Source organism: Pteropus alecto, unplaced genomic scaffold, assembly GCF_000325575.1.
Source record: "Pteropus alecto unplaced genomic scaffold, ASM32557v1 scaffold392, whole genome shotgun sequence".
Taxonomy (NCBI): domain Eukaryota; kingdom Metazoa; phylum Chordata; class Mammalia; order Chiroptera; family Pteropodidae; genus Pteropus; species Pteropus alecto.
Genome location: NW_006431933.1, coordinates 1369621 through 1387311, shown reverse-complemented (window position 1 = coordinate 1387311; position 17691 = coordinate 1369621). Strand labels below are relative to the sequence as shown.

Here is a 17691-nt window from a genome sequence, read left to right as displayed (position 1 = left end):
GCCATGAGAAGTGCTCTCTTTCTCCACTGGGCCCGAGACTCCCTTCCCCCATCAACACCTGGGGGCAGGCAGGGAGGACCTACAGGAGGGATGCAGCTACAACAACAGACCAGGCCCAAAAAACTCCTTTTACCTTGAAGGCCCTAAAGACCTGAGATTCCTGTCTCCCAGAGGAGACATGAGGTTGGTGGGTAAAACTGGCAGGAAGGACCCAACCAGGCAGCCAGCCCTGGAAAACCTTCCCCTGCTGAAAGGCACTGGGGCAGGATGGCAGAACCAGCAACAGGAACCCATCCATAACACGCATCCTGACCCTTGCAGGTCTAAGATTCCCCTTCCCTTCACAGAGACACCTGGGCAGCCAGAAGACACTGGACAGGGGAGCCCATCACATCCCTCTACCAGCAAGAAACAGCAAAGGCCTGCCTTATAGAAATCCTTACCAAACCTTCAGGCAACACCAGCAAAGACAAGTGAAAGTCCCAGAGGATAGACCAAGCAGATGAAAATAACACCACAAAAACTCTGAAAATTAAACTGCTATTAGAACCACAGCACGACTAGGCCAAAACATGCATGCTAAACCTAAACAGGGTCACTGACTGCTGAAATAAAAAATTTTATTTAATAGAACCCAGAGTCTCCTAAGATCATAGACAAATGCCTAGGATATAGTAGAAAATTGTCCATCCTTCCAAGAACCAAGAAAATCACAACTTGAATTAGAAAAAATAATCAACTGATGCCAACACTGAGATGACTCAGAAGTTCAAATTATCTGAAAAGGATTTTAAAACAGCCATCATAAAAATGTTCCAACAATCAATTATAAATTATCCTGGGACAAATAAGAGAAAAATCTCAGCAACAAATAGGATTTAATAGAACTGAGAAATACAATAAAAGAAATAAAAACATTGTATGCATTCAATAGTAGAGTGGAGATGACAGCAGATAAAATGAATAAAGTTAAAAATGGATCAGTAGAATTCACCCAATCTGAACAGCAGAGAGAAAATTGACTGAAAATATTGAACAGAGTTTCGTAGATCTGTGAAACAATAACAAAAGACTCAGCATTCATATCACGGAAGTTCAGAAGAATAAAAGAAAGACACTGAGGCCAAAAGAGTATTTGAATTGACAAGGAGAAAATTCTGAAATGTCCTAAATTAAATTACTGCAAGCTAGAGGGTGGAAGGAAGAGTCAAAAAGGGGTTAATCAGTTAACAAATGCAGCGCAAAACTAAATACTACTCCACTCCATGGCTATTTCCGAGATTATCTAAAAAGAAAGAATAGCCAGGCGCCAAGGAACCCCAGGAGCCTCCACTTCTTGTTTACACATGAGCTTTACAGTCTCTGCTGAGGACTCTGCTGAGCTTAGCCCGCTTCACTTCTCCCATCCCCTTTGTCTGTAGCTAATGTAAATTCTTTCAGAATGACTTACATCTTTCCCCATACAATTTGATATATAAAAAAGCTTACAAAACTCCAGGATGATGGACATGTCTGTCATTTCTACCTAGCCATGCTGCTTGTAGTTTAGACTCTTTTTTTTGCTAGCAATGGGCCTAATAAACTCTTTCTTTTAAAAAGACTTTCAGCCATGAAAATTTAAATTGTTGTTTAACAAAATAAATAATTAATGAAATGTCCCAAATTTAGCAAAAAACAAAACCTAGAGATCCAAGAAGCTGAAGGAAATTCAACAGGATAAACTCAAAGAAATTCATGTCAAGATATAACTAAACTTTTGAAAACTAAAGACAATGAAATAAACTCTTTCTTTTAAAAAGACTTTCAGCCATGAAAATTTAAATTGTTGTTTAACAAAATAAATAATTAATGAAATGTCCCAAATTTAGCAAAAAACAAAACCTAGAGATCCAAGAAGCTGAAGGAAATTCAACAGGATAAACTCAAAGAAATTCATGTCAAGATATAACTAAACTTTTGAAAACTAAAGACAATGAAGATAACTTGAAAGCAGCCAGAAAGAAACAAAGCATTACTTCTAGGGGAACATCAATTTAAGTGACAGACTGGACAGGGGAATTGGGGAGATACTGTTAAAGGGTACAAACTTGCAGCTAGTAGATAAATAAGTTCTGGAGATCTAATGTACAGCATGATGAATATAGCTAATGATACTCTATCATATACTTGAATGTTGCTGTTGGGGAGGAAGGAACTTTACCCTCAAGGTTGTTCTGGCTGGTCTAATAACCAAATGGACACAAGACAGCTTAGCAGGGGAAAGTAACAAAATTTAATACACACTTATATGTGGGAACCCCACACACATGAGAGTTAGAGGCCCCACATTAATGAGAGGTTCAGAGACAGAAAGAGAACATGGGTATATAAGGCATTCTGAGCTAGAGATGAGGTAAGGTGCCTTGGGGGTTTCAAAGTCTCATTGCAGAATGATAAGAACAGATGTTTAGTAAATAGAAGTTTGTTCTGCCATATAGGTAGGTCAAAAAGAAATAATCGCTGATAATTTGTTGTGGGCAAAACCCCTAATTCAAGTTCTTCTATGTAGTTAAAGGAAAGGGCAAAAGTTTCTCTTGAGCCTGAAGCTAAAATTGCCTTTAGCTCAAACTAATCTGTGTACCACTGAGGCACATCTTGGGGTGGCTCATTCTGAATCCTTACATTGCCTAGAGAGTAGATCTTAAATTTTCTCACTGCAGAAAAGAAACGGTAACTATGTGACAGGATAAAGGTGGAAGCTAAGGCTATGGTAGTAATCATCTTGCAATAAATAAATTATCAAATCAACATATTGTACACCTTAAACTTACACAGTGTTATATGTCAATTATACCTCAATTTTTAAAATGCAAATAAATAAATAAATAAATAAGTAAGTAAGTAAATAAATAAGTAAATAATAAATAAAAGAACAGACTTTTTAAAAAAATGATAGCAGATTTCTCATCTAGAGGCCAGAAGGAAGTGGCATAACATTCTTCAAAATGCTGAGAGAAAAGAATTTTCAACTGCAGATTCTATATCTGGTGAAACTATCCTTCAGGTAAGAAAGAGAATTAAAGAGCTTCTGGGCTGGTGAACACACGGAGATCTGGGGGAAATGGTGCACCCCTAGAGAGGTCATTTGAAGCTCCACACTTCTTCCTATAGATTGCCCTATACATCTCTTCCATCTGGCTGTTCCAGAGTTATATCCTTTTATATAAAAAAAAAAAAATACTGAAGATCTAGTAAGTAAAATCTTTCTCTGAGTTCTGTGAGCCACTCTAGCAAATTAATCTAACCCAAGGAGTGGGGTTGTGAGAACACACTCCTTGGGTTAGATTGAATTTTTAATTAGTTAATACCCAGTCAAGTCAGTACAGGAAACAACCTGGACTTGCAACTGAAATCTGAAGTGGTGGGGGAGGGACAGTCTTGGAGGACTAAACACTTAATCTATGGAATGGCCATTTGAATGGCATTTATTACCTTGCTATTAGACATTATTAATTGAAGCCACCTCTATGAATGAAGGATGTAAAGTGACCTTAAAACCTGAAATACCCACAGTGTCTAGGATGATGTTGGAGAAGCACCCTAATGGGAATGGCAGTGCCCAGAAGACTTTCATAATAATGTGGAAATGGTTTATACAGGACCATGCTGCTGGGGGAATGCAAGGAGGAGATACTAACATTCGGGGAGCCTAGGACAGACTTTGGAACTGCGTGAGGAGATACTGGATTCTATTGTCACTTGGACTGTGGTGCCTCATAAGCAGCTCTCAACTGACTAAGTGATGTTTAGTTTGTGGATGGCTGTTCCACGGTGAATGGACAACATCCTGTTTGGAAGGTCACTACTCTGAGTGAAGAAAGTAAAAACAAATCAGCTCAGTGCCCTGAAGTGCATGTTGTTTTCCCAGCAGTTATGGAAGACCTGAACAGTGTTTAGTTTTTTACTGACTTGTGGGCAGCAGCTAATGGCCTGGCCGCATGGTCAGGCAGGAGGGCAATGGAAACCAGGCCTATTAAAGGGTTTTCCTTGTGGGGCATAGCCCCGTGGGAATTTGCGGGATGCATTAAAGTAGGACATGTCGATGCCCATCAGAAGAACTCCTTTCCAGGTTTGATGATTAGAATCAACAAGCAGATATCCCCATGTACTCACTTAAGATGGCCACCTGAGTCCATCAGATGAGTGAACATGGGGGTCTGCACCCCCTGAGGCACAAAACGCCAATAACAACTGTTTTGTCTGCTAACAAGAGAGACAAAGAGTGCAAATGGCTGTGGCAGATTCCCTGGGGTGAAGGCCCAGATCATAGCTGGCAAGTCAGACTGATACTGATAGCCCTGGGGGAGCTACAAATGGGTCTTGACAGGAATAAACTCCGACTCTAGACTGGGTTTTGCCTACCCAGTGATAGATGAAAATGCTCAGAGTATGATAAAAGAACCAGAACAGAAGATATTGCATAAATTTGGATGTCTGAGCATCATTTCTTCAAACCAAGGAACACACTTTACAGCTGATAAAGTCCAACGATGGGCAGAAATATCCTCCTCAGAGTAATAGTTAGAGAATTAGAACAGGCAGTTAAATTAATGTTTGTCTAAAACAGGGAGATAAAAGCATGAAGAGCTGGCTTGCACACCTTCACAAGTGTGTGCTCACACTCAACATGAACATGAGTGGGGCTAAGTGAGTGTTTCTACTAGATAGGTTTCTCTGTTTTTCTGGTGGATCTGGGAGAGAGGGAATGGAGAAGGTGCTGGTATTCTTTCTTTCCCACATCATATCAATTTTTTTTCCCTCTACTTGATGCAGTGATAGTAGAATCAGGGCTGCAACTACAAGGGCTGGAAACAGGGATGATTCTTAAGCAAGAGAGTGTAACTCTATTTTTAACCTTTATGTCAGAATTCCTAAAGGTCTGATGGGGCAGGACATGCCTTCTCCCCTTAGGACAAAATTGGAGCTAACAGTGAATGCGATTATATTGCCTGGTGGTTCTGCACGTGTGTAACCTTACTTTATGTATTTTTAAAGGAGGAGGAGGCACTTGCTAGACTGTTATTGCTGCCCGCAATCTAGAACAGCACTGTGGTCAAACCTACTGTCCCTTCCAGAGGTGGAAAGGTTTGAGTATAAATGGAGAGAAGGAAAAATAGTAGCTGAGGGTAAGGGATGAATAAATGGGTTATGTTATGTAATGTGGGAAATCCGATATTATGTTAACACCTTGAAAGAGGCTCAGAGCAAGAGATGATACCGTCTCTTAGCTTGATTATTCCAGATGCCTGAAAATGTGAAGTCATGTTTGCCGACACCACTCCTGCTTTGGGAACCTCACAAGATAGAATGAAAGCCTACGAAACTGAGTGGTCTCACCCTAGGAGACATTTTCATGATGTGATGATGGACTGGATAGTTATTAAGGACTAAATGAGATTCTAGTAATGTGCCATTATCTGTTACTTTTATGATTGTTTTGCTATAAAAGATCCATGTTCAAAGGCCAGAGGGTGACTATGATATTGCGATTTATAATAAGGAATATATATTTGGTTTCTGGCACAGAACTCCTAAACCTCTTAAAATTTCCTAAGTAGCAAAAGCAATAAATTGTCTTTTGTTATGTTAATGAGGTGACTTTCAGATCTCACCTAAGGATGGGGGGACTCTTTCACTAACTATTGCCTTTGCCTCAAGGCCATGTCAAACTTTTATGCTCACATTTTATTATTAAAGCAAGTGCTCCCTGGACTCTCTGGGACCTTTTTAGGCATTTAAAGCAAAATATGAACAGTAGTCTCATCTCATTCCTTAGTCTTCCTGATGGTTGAAATGTTCCATTTGTATCATAGATTTTTAAATTTTTACTCATGTGCTCCACTGTTTTTAAAGTGAACTTGTGCACAAATGTGCAGATTCAATGTTTTGTGATTAGAGAGAGTTGGAACTTTCAATCCCACCCCCTTGATTATCAGAGAAGTCAGAGGCCCTGGAGATTGACTTCAATTGTCAGTGGACAATGATTTAATCAGTCATGCCTATGTAATGAAACTGTTACCAGCAATGAAGTGTCTGCATTGTGGGAGTCAGGGGCTCCGTCCTTGGATCCCGCATAAAAGATTTATGTGGAGATCTGAAGCTCAGAGAAGAAAGAGAAGATGAAAAGTAGCAAACAGAAATGATTTTATTAAGTAAAGTAGGCAGAGTAAAGTGCACTTGGAAGAAAGTCTAAGGGGGCACCTCAATAGAAGACTGAGGGCCCCAAGCAGTTGAGGGCTGGGGTTTATATGAGCCGTAGGATTTCTTTGTTCTCCCTCTGTCTCTCCTACCTCAAATGGAGTAAATTTTCTGGTCCTCCTTTAGACCTTCCTACTCCAAACTGGGGCCTGTGTAGTGTGTACCCTGAAGATTTTGAGGGTAGGTGCACGCTCAGTTAACTAATTTTGCCCATACCAGTTGAGTGCCTCCAGAATAAGATCATATAATGCTCCTTTGCAGTTAACTGACTGGGTGAAGTGCAAGGTGGGGTTGTGGGGTGCATGAAGAAGGTGCTGGGTACTATTAGGCTTTTTGGTCTGCCTGGCTGGCTTCTGACCTTGGCGGGGCGGGGGAGGGGGGGAGAGGGGGAGGTGGCTCCAAAGACCTGCCAGACCCCTGATTGTATATTTTCTTCTGCTGAGCTGGTCTTGGGACCTTGTTAACCCTTCATTATCCCTCTCCCTCTGGCTCATACCTACCTATCTACTTATCCTGTCAAAACCTCCATAAAAAACCAAAAGGACAGGGTTTGGAGAGGTTTTCGTGTTGATGAACACGAGGAGATCTGGGGAGAGTGGCAGGCCTGGAGAAGGCATGGAAGCTCCACAGTTTTTCCCCCAAACCTTGCCCTGCGCATCTCTGCCATCTGGCTGTTCCTGAGTAATGTCCTTGTACAGTACATTGGTGATCTAGTAAGTAAAAACTAAATTAATTTTTTTTAAGAAAGAAAAATAAAGACATACTCACACAGAGGAAAAGTCAAAGAATTTGTTGCTAATAGATCTACCCTCAACTATTGGCTAAGGAAGTTCTTCAAAAAACAGAAAATGACAAATGAAAAAATCATGGAGCATCGGGAAGGAAAAAGACTCAAGGAGAAAAACAGGAATATGGCTACCCTTTTCCTCATGACTTTTCTATATCGTATTTGATGATTCAAACAAAAGTGGGGGAGGTAAAGAACCTAAATGGAAGTGAGGTTTCCACACTTCACTAAAGTGGTAAAATGTTAGTACCAGTATATAGTGAGACCAAGAGATCAGGAGATGAATGCCATGAAAAGAGAGTTTATTATACTCACAGATACCAATAGGAGAGGGCATGCCACACCAGGAAGCACCAGAGTCAGTAAAGAGACAGAGAGAACAAGGGGAAAGCATGGGTGTTATGGACTGAATGTTTGTGTCCCCCCAGAATTCATATGTTAAAGCTTTAACTCATCAGTGTGGTTGAATTCGGATATGGGGCCTCAGAGGAAATAATTAAGGTTACATGAGGTTAAGAGTGGAGCACTGATCTGACAGGACTAGTGTCTTCATAAGAAGAGACACCATAAGCAACAATATTGTATAACAGTCATCAAACTTGTTAAGAGACTAGATATTAATTATTTCTACCAAAAAAAAATGACATGATAGAGGTGATAACTATTGTTACAATGGCCATCATATTACAATATATAAATGTATTATTCACCTCAAATTTACACAATGTTATATGTCAAATGTATTTCAATAAAAAATTAAAATTAAAAAGAAAACTAATCAAAAAGAGCATTTATTTTTCCATATTAAAAAAAGAAAGAAAAGACATCAAATGCTCATTCTCTCTCTCTCTCTCTCTCTCTCTCTCTCTCTGTTTCTCTCTGGGTATGCAGAAAGAAGAGGTCATGTGAGCACACAAAGAGAAAGTGTTCATCTGCGACCCAAGAGGAAGGCCCTCGCCAGACACCAACCATGATGACACCTTGATTTGGGACTCCTAGCCTCTAGGACTGCGATAAAACCAATTTTTATTATTTAAGCCATCCAGTCTGTATTTTGTTATGGCAGTTCTAACAGATTAATACAATGGGCAAGAGGTTTATTATGGTTTCTATGGAATGAAACAGACAAGGCAAGGTAATGGGGTTTAGGTTTGGCTAGTTTGAATACTTTCTTTCAGTGGGCGCTGGGGCACAGGGGCTGTCCCTAGTTGTCTGGTACCTGGCCCTGAGGTGATTAGGGCAGATGGCCTGGAGTGTGACAGCCTGATAGAATAGAGTTAGGGGTATGAGATCTGGATTGGTTGGTTTGCATTTGAAAGATACTCATGAGCAAGTTGCTTATTATCTCTAGGAATTCATTAATTCTGGGAGGTACAGTCCTTCCAGGGTCAGTAAGGCCCCAGATGTCAAAGAATTATAAAACAGAACATAAAAAGACATGGTTAATACACAGTAGACTGTGATGAATTCATCTGCGTATTTTAATACTGAGAGCAACCACTATAAAATCTGTATAAAGAAAGAGATACACCCAAAAGTACTAAATAAATCAAAATGGAATTCTAAAAACTATCAAGTAACCCACAGTAAGGCATGAAAAAAGAAACAGAAAACCAAGAACCAAAGGAAACAAACAAAAACCAATAAATTAGAAGACTCAAGTGCCAACATATCAATAATTACCTTAAATACAAATGATCTAAATATACCAATTTAAAAACAGAGATTTTTAGAATTGCTTAAAATCAACACAACCCAACTATATCTATTGCAAAATTATTTTGACAGTAAGAATGACAAAAATAAGAAAGAAGACACAAATCACCAATATAAAAAGTGAAATTTGAAATACCACTAAGGGTCTTAAAGCCATTAAAAAGATAGTAAAGGAATCTTACAAAACACCTTGTGGTCATAAATTTGACTTGGAAGAAATGGACCAATTCTTCAAAAACCACAAACTACCAAAACTCAACTAAAATAAAGTAGATAATCTGAATAATTATACAACGATTAAATAAATTGAACTTATAATTTAAAAGTCCAAGGAAACGAAATGTCCAGATTCAGATGGTTTCACTGGAGAGTTTTACCACTTACAAAATAATTCACACCAATTTTACATGATCTCTTACAAAAAATAGAAGAGAATATTTCCCAGCTTATTTTATGGCACCAGAATTACCCTGACAAAAAAGAAAACAAAGCCAATACTTTTTTAAAAGCCCTGTAAACCAATATTCCTCATAAACTCAGACACAAATATTCTCAACAAAACATTAACAAGCCAAATACAACAATATATAAAAAGAATTTTACATCATGACCAAGTGGGATTTATTCCAAGTATGCAAAGCTGGTTCAATACTTGTAAATCGATCAATGTCATCCACCATATTAACAATCTGGGGTGTTTTCCAACACCAACAACCAATACTCCAACTCTCTGGACACCAACTTGGTGTCCAACAATTCAATTCTGACACAAACTGTCCAGAGTTAGTGCAGACCCCACAGCTTAAAGGCTCGGTCCCACAAAACTGCCCTCATTTCAGATGCCAGTTGCAAGCCTATTCTACTGACTGGTGGCTATAAATAGGAGACTCCCATAAACCTCTCCTTGGGTTCAATAATTTGTTACTGTGGCTCACAGAACTCAAGGAAGCACTTTATAGTTATGCACCACATAAAGACGTTTCAGTCAATGATGAACAGCATATACGATATTGGTCCCATAGATTATAATGGAGGTGAAAAATTCTTATTGACTGGTGACATCGTAGCTGTCATGATATCATAGTGTAACATATTACTCACGTGTTTGTCGTGATGCTGATATAAACAAACCTACTGTGCTGCCAATTGTATTAAAGTACGAGACATAATTATGTACAGTACATAATAGTTGATAATGATAATAACTGACTATGCTACTGGTTTATGTATTTACTATACTATGTTTTTTCTTATTATTTTAGAGCATACTCTTTCTACTTTAAAAAAAATTTGCTGAAGGAAACCCATCAACAAAACAAAAAGACAACGCACTGAATGGGAGAAGATATTTGCCAATGATATATCAGATAAAGGATTAATATCCAAAATTTATAAAGAACTCATACAACTCAACACACACACACACACACACACACACACACACACACACACACACACCAATCCAATTAAAAAATGGACAGAGGGCAGGAATAGGCATTTTACCAAGGAGGACATAAAGATGGCCAATAGACATGAAAAGATGCTCAAGGTCACTAATCATCAGATAAATGCAAATTAAAACTACAGTGAGATATCACATCACATTCGTCAGAATGGCTATCATCAATAAATCAACAAACAACAAGAGTTGGTGAGGATGTGGAGAAAAAGGAACCCTCGTGCACTATTGGTAGGACTGCAAACTGGTGCAACCACTATGGAAAACAGCGTGAAGGTTCCTCAAAAAATTAAAAATAAAACAACCTTATGACCTAGCAATTCCACTTCTGGGTATTTATCCAGAGAAAACCAAAACACTAATTCAAAAAGATATATGCACCCCTATGTTTACTTCAGCGTTATTTACAATAGCTAAGAAATGGAAGCAAGCCAAGATATGGAAGCAACCTAAATACCCATCAATAGGTGATTGGATAAATAAGAGGTGAGTACATATATACAATGGAATATTACTCGACCATAAAAAATAAATCTTATCATTTGCAACAACATAAGTGGACCTAAAGGGTATTATACTAAGAGAAATAAGTCAGACAGAGAAAGACAAATGCCACATGATCTCACTTATATGTGGAATCTGAAGAACAAAAGAAAATAAATGAATGAACAAAACAGAATGGAAACAGAATCATAGATATAGAGAACAAACTGGTGATTGCCAGATGGGAGGATGATTGAGGGACCGAGTGAAAAAGGTAAGGGATTAAGAAGTAAAAATTGGTAGTTACAAAATAGTCATGGGAATGTAAAGTACAGCATAGATAATATTGTAATAATATTGTAATAACTATGTATAATGTCAGGTGGATACTAGACTAATTCACTTCGTAAATTATATAAATGTCTAACCACTGTGCTGTACTCCTGAAACAAATATAAAATAATATTGAATGTCAACTCTAATTGAAAAATTAAAATTAAAAAACAATTGCCTAAATATTGCACAAACTGTACAATTAGCAATGCAGAATTAGCTATAATTGTCATTCTTCACACAAAGTGGTTAACACAATGAGCTTCTTTAATTTGTTCTCATCAAGGAGTTCAGATGTGCATGTGTGGGGCTGTGTGTGAGTCTGTTGTCTCTGGTGACTAGCTGAAACATTTACAATCAATTGAAACCAAACATCTCACAACAGTATTCTCCAAATGATGTTCATTAAGTGAAGCTTTCCTTCTCTCACAACCTAAAATAATCTTATTTTGCATAAACACAAACAGTGGCCTGGGGATATTCACAGGAGATTCTATCACAGAAAACAGAGTAAGGAAGTTGTTAGCCTTTTTCGCATTTATGAGCTGTTATGATAGTTCATGTTTAAAATCACAGCTTATCAGTAGCCTGGATATTGAACTCAACATCTTGATACCCTCTCCTAAGTTGCTATTAGAAGCTATGCAGAGATGACTTGAAATTTGCATATATTCTATTTGTCATTAATGCTTTCTTATCTATTCAAATCAGGGCTTACGTTTGGGATCTACTGAAAAAAATTATGCTTCTAAGGTATTTGTATAAGAGAGTATAATTTCTTGTTTATTAATAAAAGGCATTCTTTTCAAAATGGAGAAGAAGTTTGCTGTGAAACAGTATGTTTATGCCAGCAGCAGCCTCATACATCTGTGTGTACTGCTTCTCTCTCTCTCTCTTTTTTTTTTTTCAAATGACTTAGATTTAATCATTAAGAGCAAACTAAATGGAAAGTTTACAATAGAGAAGGATTACATTTCATTGCCTTTTGCAGACTGAGCTGGGACTGGGGCTGCCCCTCAACTTGATCCCTTCCAGACAAAGACATCCACAGTGTCCCTGGCAGTCTGGCTCAGGGAAGGAGGAGACTCTGTTGGCTCCATATGTCGAGGTCACCTTGCCCACCCCTCATTCCTGGCTAGTATCAGGGATTCTACCTTGCTGGCCCTGGTCATCACCCTTTTATTTTGGTGGCCTGAGGCGCTGTCATCAATCCGCAGCAACAGAAGTGCCCTCTCTCATATGTTTGCAGCTTCACAGCCGGTGACTCTCATCATTTATACCTCAGGCCTCACAGTTCACCTAGGTGTGCTTGGCCTGAAGGGAGGTAAGTAGATGGATGGTGCTGGCCCCCAAGTTCTGAATAAGGGTATGAGGGATGACCTCTAGGGCATGGGCAACAGCCCTGTATGCCATTGATCCATACCAGTCATGGCCTTGGATTTTTCTGTCAAGGCATGGGCCACAGCCATCTCACTGGCCCCACCCCTTGGCACCAACTGAGAACTTTGTGGCATACTTGCATGGCATCCTGAAGATTGTGTTCTACTTCAGAGAGAATCTCTGCTGGCTTCTTGGAGGAGAATGGTACAGGCCTTGGGTCTTTGCACTCAGTGATGAATGTAAAGTACTCATCTCTAATTTTCTTGATTTCCAGCAGGCCCACTCTTGTCCCAACACCATCTTTTCTCAGTTCCTCTGGTCGGCTGACTATCTGGGCCCTACAGGCTCAGATCGTTGTCTGTCTTCCAGACTCTGCAGATAGCTGTGATAAACTAAATCTGAGATGCCTTTTTCTGTGATGACCATGTGGGGCTTCAGATGGATAATGTCCTCACAGAGCTGCTGGATGTACTTTTCTTCCATTTGAAGGATTTGGGTGAAGTCTTCCTCTAGTGTGATCTCTGTGTCATTCTAGCTTTCTCCTTCTTGTATTCCAGAGAAGAATCCAGCAGCACAATGCAAAGGTTCTTAATATAACACTGCATTTGTGAATGGGTCACATCTTTGTTAATTATGACTCCTTGTAAGACACATGAGTCTTCAATGATGCTCCCAGGCATCTTTTCCACCCTTGCATATTTCTTGATGTCTATCTCCTTCTGGCAGTTCTCCTCAAGCTGGACAGTTTTGACAACATCCAGGACAATGTTGCAAGCCAAAGAGAATCTCTAACTGATTATTTTGATAGTAATGAAGCTATTGATAATGTTCAGCATCAATCTGTTATTAGTGTCAATGGGAGTACTGAATTTTTTAAGGGTGCTGATCATATCATCCACTGCCTTTTGGTAAGCACAGATCACCAACATTGATGCATCTGCTTCTCTAGGAAGTGCTCAGCCACAGATAGCATATCTTCTGCAAGAATAATTACTGATGTGGTCCCATCTCCAACCTCTTCATCCTGTATCCAACTAATTTCAGTCATGGATTGGATGCTGGATGCTGAACTTGAATCTTCCAAAGAATGTCATTGCCATCATTGGTCATCACAATGCCTCCCATTGTCCAAAAGCATCTTCATCATGGACTTGAGTCCCAAACATGTTTGGATGATATATGCAATAGTCTTAGTTGCATCGATGTTTCCAGATTGAACTTTTCTTCTAGGTTTGCGTTTTGAGTTCTGGCTGAGCACCAGCACAAGATGATGGCCCATCATGGCAGCACAATGCAGAGCCCAGTACCCAGAGCTGGAAGAACTGGCAGAAGATTTTACCGCATCTCTTGGTTGCATCATTTTTTCTTGTGTTGTTTTCTTGTGCATGATTTACTCTTGTGTTGTTTCATAAATTTAGTGTAGACAATGTGTACAGTGTTTAGAAAGTCTACAGTAGTGTACAGTAATGTCCTAGATCTTCACATTCACTCATCATTCATTCACTGACTCACACAGAGCAACTTCTGGTCCTCCACAGTTCATTCATGCTAAGTGTTCTCTACAGGTGTGCTATTTTTTTTATCTTTTATACCATATTTTTACTGTACATTATCTATGTTTAGATATACAAATACTTACCATTGTGTTACAATTGGCTACAGTATTCAGTACAGTAACCTGTTGTGCAGGTTTGTAGCCTAGGAGCAATAGGCTATACCATCTAGGTTTGTATAAGAGCACTCTATAATGTTTGCACAAGAATAATATCACCCAACAGCGCATTTCTTAGAACGTATCATTGTCAAGTGGCACATGACTGTACTTACATTTACTGGTTTACTGCAAAGGATACAACTGAAGAGCTGCCAGATGGAAGAGATGCATAGGGCAGGGTAAAGTGTGAGCAGCTTTCATGATCTCCAGGTCTACCAAACTCCTAGCACTTCAATGTTTTCATCAACCTGGAAGCTCTCTGAATGTCCCTGTTCAAGAGTTTTTATAGAATTTAATCTCCAGCCTCTCTTCCCCTCCATGAAAGTTGGTTGGCTGGCCTGAAAGTTCCAACCCTCTAATCATTTGGTCTTTCTGGTGACCAGCCCCATCTTAATGGTTATCTAGGGGATTCATCCTAAGTCATCTCATTAGCATAAACTCAGATGTGATAAAAGGGGCTCGTTACGAATAATGAAAGACATTTCTGTCACTCAGAAAATTCAATGGGGTTTTAGGAACTCTGTACCAAGAACCAGGGACAAAGACCAAATATATTTCTTATTATACCATACAACCTAAAGAAGAAAAATTATACTATCATACAGAAAAAGTATTTGAAAAAGTCCAACACCCATTCTTGATTAAAAAAAAAAAAACTCTTAGCAAGTTAGAAATAGAGAAGCATTACCTCAACTTCATAAACAGTATCTACGAAATACTTACAGCTAATGTATTGTTGGTGAAAGACTGAATTATTTCCCCAAAAAATAAGGGATAGAGCAAGAATATTTGCCCTCACCATTCTTATTCAACATAGTACTAAAAAGTTTTAATAACCACAATAACACAAGAAAAAGAATATTAAACAGGTAATAAAACTGTCCCTATTTACAAGTGACATAATTGCCTATGTAAAATATCCCAAGAAATCTACCCCCAAAACCTCCTAGAATTTAATCAAAGAGTTCAGCAAAGTTGCTGGGTACAAGATCGACATGCAAAAACAATCACATTTCTATGTAGTAAAAATGAACACACGGAAACTGAAAATTTAAATACAATATAATTTAAATTAGTCTTAAGAAAATGAAATACTTAGGTATACACCTACCAAAATATGTAAAGAAGACCCACATGATCTAGAGATTACAAAATACCGATAAAATAAAAGATTTTAATAAATGGAGAAGCATATTGTTTTCATGGATAGGAAGGCTCAACACAGTAAAGATACCAATTCTCCCCAAATCAATATATAGATTTAACGTAATTCCTATCAAAATCCTAGTAGTTTTTTGTAGACATACACAATAATTTTATGAAATTTATATGGAAAAGCAAAAGAACTGGAATAGCTAAAACGCTTTTGAGAAAGAATAAAAAAGTGGGAGGAATCACTCTACTCAATATTAATGTTTATTATATAGCTACATTAATCAAAACAGTGTGGTATTCGTGGAAGCATAGACACATAGATCAATGGAACAGAATAGAGAACTCAGAAAAAGCCCCACACAAGTACGGCCAATTTTGACAAAGCTGCAAAAGTGATTCCATGGAGGACATAGCCTTTTCGACAAATGGTACTGGAGCAAGAAGACATCTATGGGCAAAAAAAAAAAAAAAAAAGCTTTAAATCTTACACATAATCTTATACAAAAATGAATGCCAAAATGTGAAATGTAAAATGGTAAAACTTTTAGAAAAAGGCATAGGATAAAATTTTTAGGATCTAGGTATAAGCAAAAACTTCTTAAACTAGATACCAAAAGCGTGATCTATAAAAGGAAAAATTGATCAACTGCACCTCGACAAATATTTTTTTTTAAATTTATTCTGTGAAATCCTTTGTGAAAACAAAAGATGCAAAGACAAATTACAGACTGGAAGAAAATATTGGCAAACCACATATCTGACGAAGGACAAGTTTCTAGAATATATAAAGAACTCTCAAACTCAAGAGTATAAAAACAATCTAATTATAAAATAGACAAAAGACACAAAGAGACATTTCACCAAGAAGGAAGTACCGATGGCAAGTAAGTGCATGAAAAGATGTTTGACATCATTAGCCATCAGTGAAATAATAATTTAGATCACAATGAGATATCAGTATACATGTCAGAAAGGCTGAAATAAAATATAAGGGTAACCCCAATGCTGGTAAGGATATGGAAACACTTGGTCATTCATGTATTGCTGATGGTAATGTAAAATGGTACAGACACTCTGGAAAATAGCTTGGCAGTTTCTCAAAAAACTAAACATATGCTTTAGCAATTACATTCTTGGACACTTATACCAGAGAATATATATGTAACATGAATTTTTAAATAATATGTGGGGTTTTTTTTAAATATGGTTTGTTCATAAGCCTTAAAGAGTATTCTCAGAAACATGGTAGAGTGAGAGATGTCCTCAGATCTCTTCCCTTGAAACAACAATAAGCTAAACATCTAAAACTCAACAAAAAACACCCAAACTGCACACCAGCATGTCTGAGGGTGAGATCTGCACATAAGAGCTACCACAGGTCAGAACCTCAGGTGTCAGGAGGTAGACTAGGAGAAATAAAGAAACTGCCTCTCGCAGCCACCGGAGCTCATTGCAGGAGGAGGGGGAGGGTGAAGGTGTGGCGACTTCCCTGCTCAGCCTGCCTGGAAGTGCTGGAACTTCTAGCAGCCAGCAGTAGGGCCCAGTCTTCAGGGCAGAAAGCAGAGAAGTGGGATGGGACTGTAGAGAAACAACAGTTGATTTTTACCAGCTGCAGTTGCAAAAATGAGGCTGAGCCACAGCTCCCAACTCCCAACCCAGAGGGCCCCTCCCCCCATATCCTCCAAGACTGATCACCATGGAGCCCCAGAGGAATTTGAGCAAATGCTGCTGAGACTGGGGCTGACACTGACAGGGACTGAAACTGAAGGTAGCGAGTGTGATTAAATATCTACAAGAAAATAAAAAAGGCATTATATAGGCTTTATATAAAGCAAGGATCCAAGAGGCTTAGATACCACCTACTGGAAACCAAACGAAAAGTGCCTTCTTTGCAGCAGGCTAAAGAGAGACCTTTATATAATAAATCTTCTTTCTGGAAAAAAAAAAAGCAGAATACCTTTCTATTAATACCCAGGAGGGAAAATAGTCCATTAAAAACCATGAACAACCGAGGTGACGAGGCATATCAGAAAGAGAAAAATCTCCAGAAAATAGGCTTACACACAGAGAAATATGCAACTTAAATGACAGAGAATTCAGAATGATACTTCTGAAAAAACACAGTGAGATCTGAAATGAGTCATATCAACAATTTCAGGAATTGAAAAAACAACTAGATGAGCACAATGACTTCTTTAGAAAGGATATAGAAACCCTCAAAAAGCTGAATAGATATTCTGGTGATAAAAAAAACACACCGTAAGAGATGGAAATGAAATAGCAGCTTGAGAAATAGATTCAACCAAATAGAGGAAAGAAACAGTGACATCACAGACAGAAATCTAGAAAATATCAGAAGGAAGAAGAGAGTAACTGAAGAATGAAAATAATGAAAGAGAAATACAAGAACTAGCTGATACCATCAGG

General features: G+C 38.4%; 1 pseudogene; it reads right to left on the bottom strand.

Moving 5' to 3' along the window:
• Positions 1-12140: 12140 nt before the first annotated feature.
• Positions 12141-13719, bottom strand: LOC102880912 (annotated as a pseudogene).
• Positions 13720-17691: the final 3972 nt, after the last annotated feature.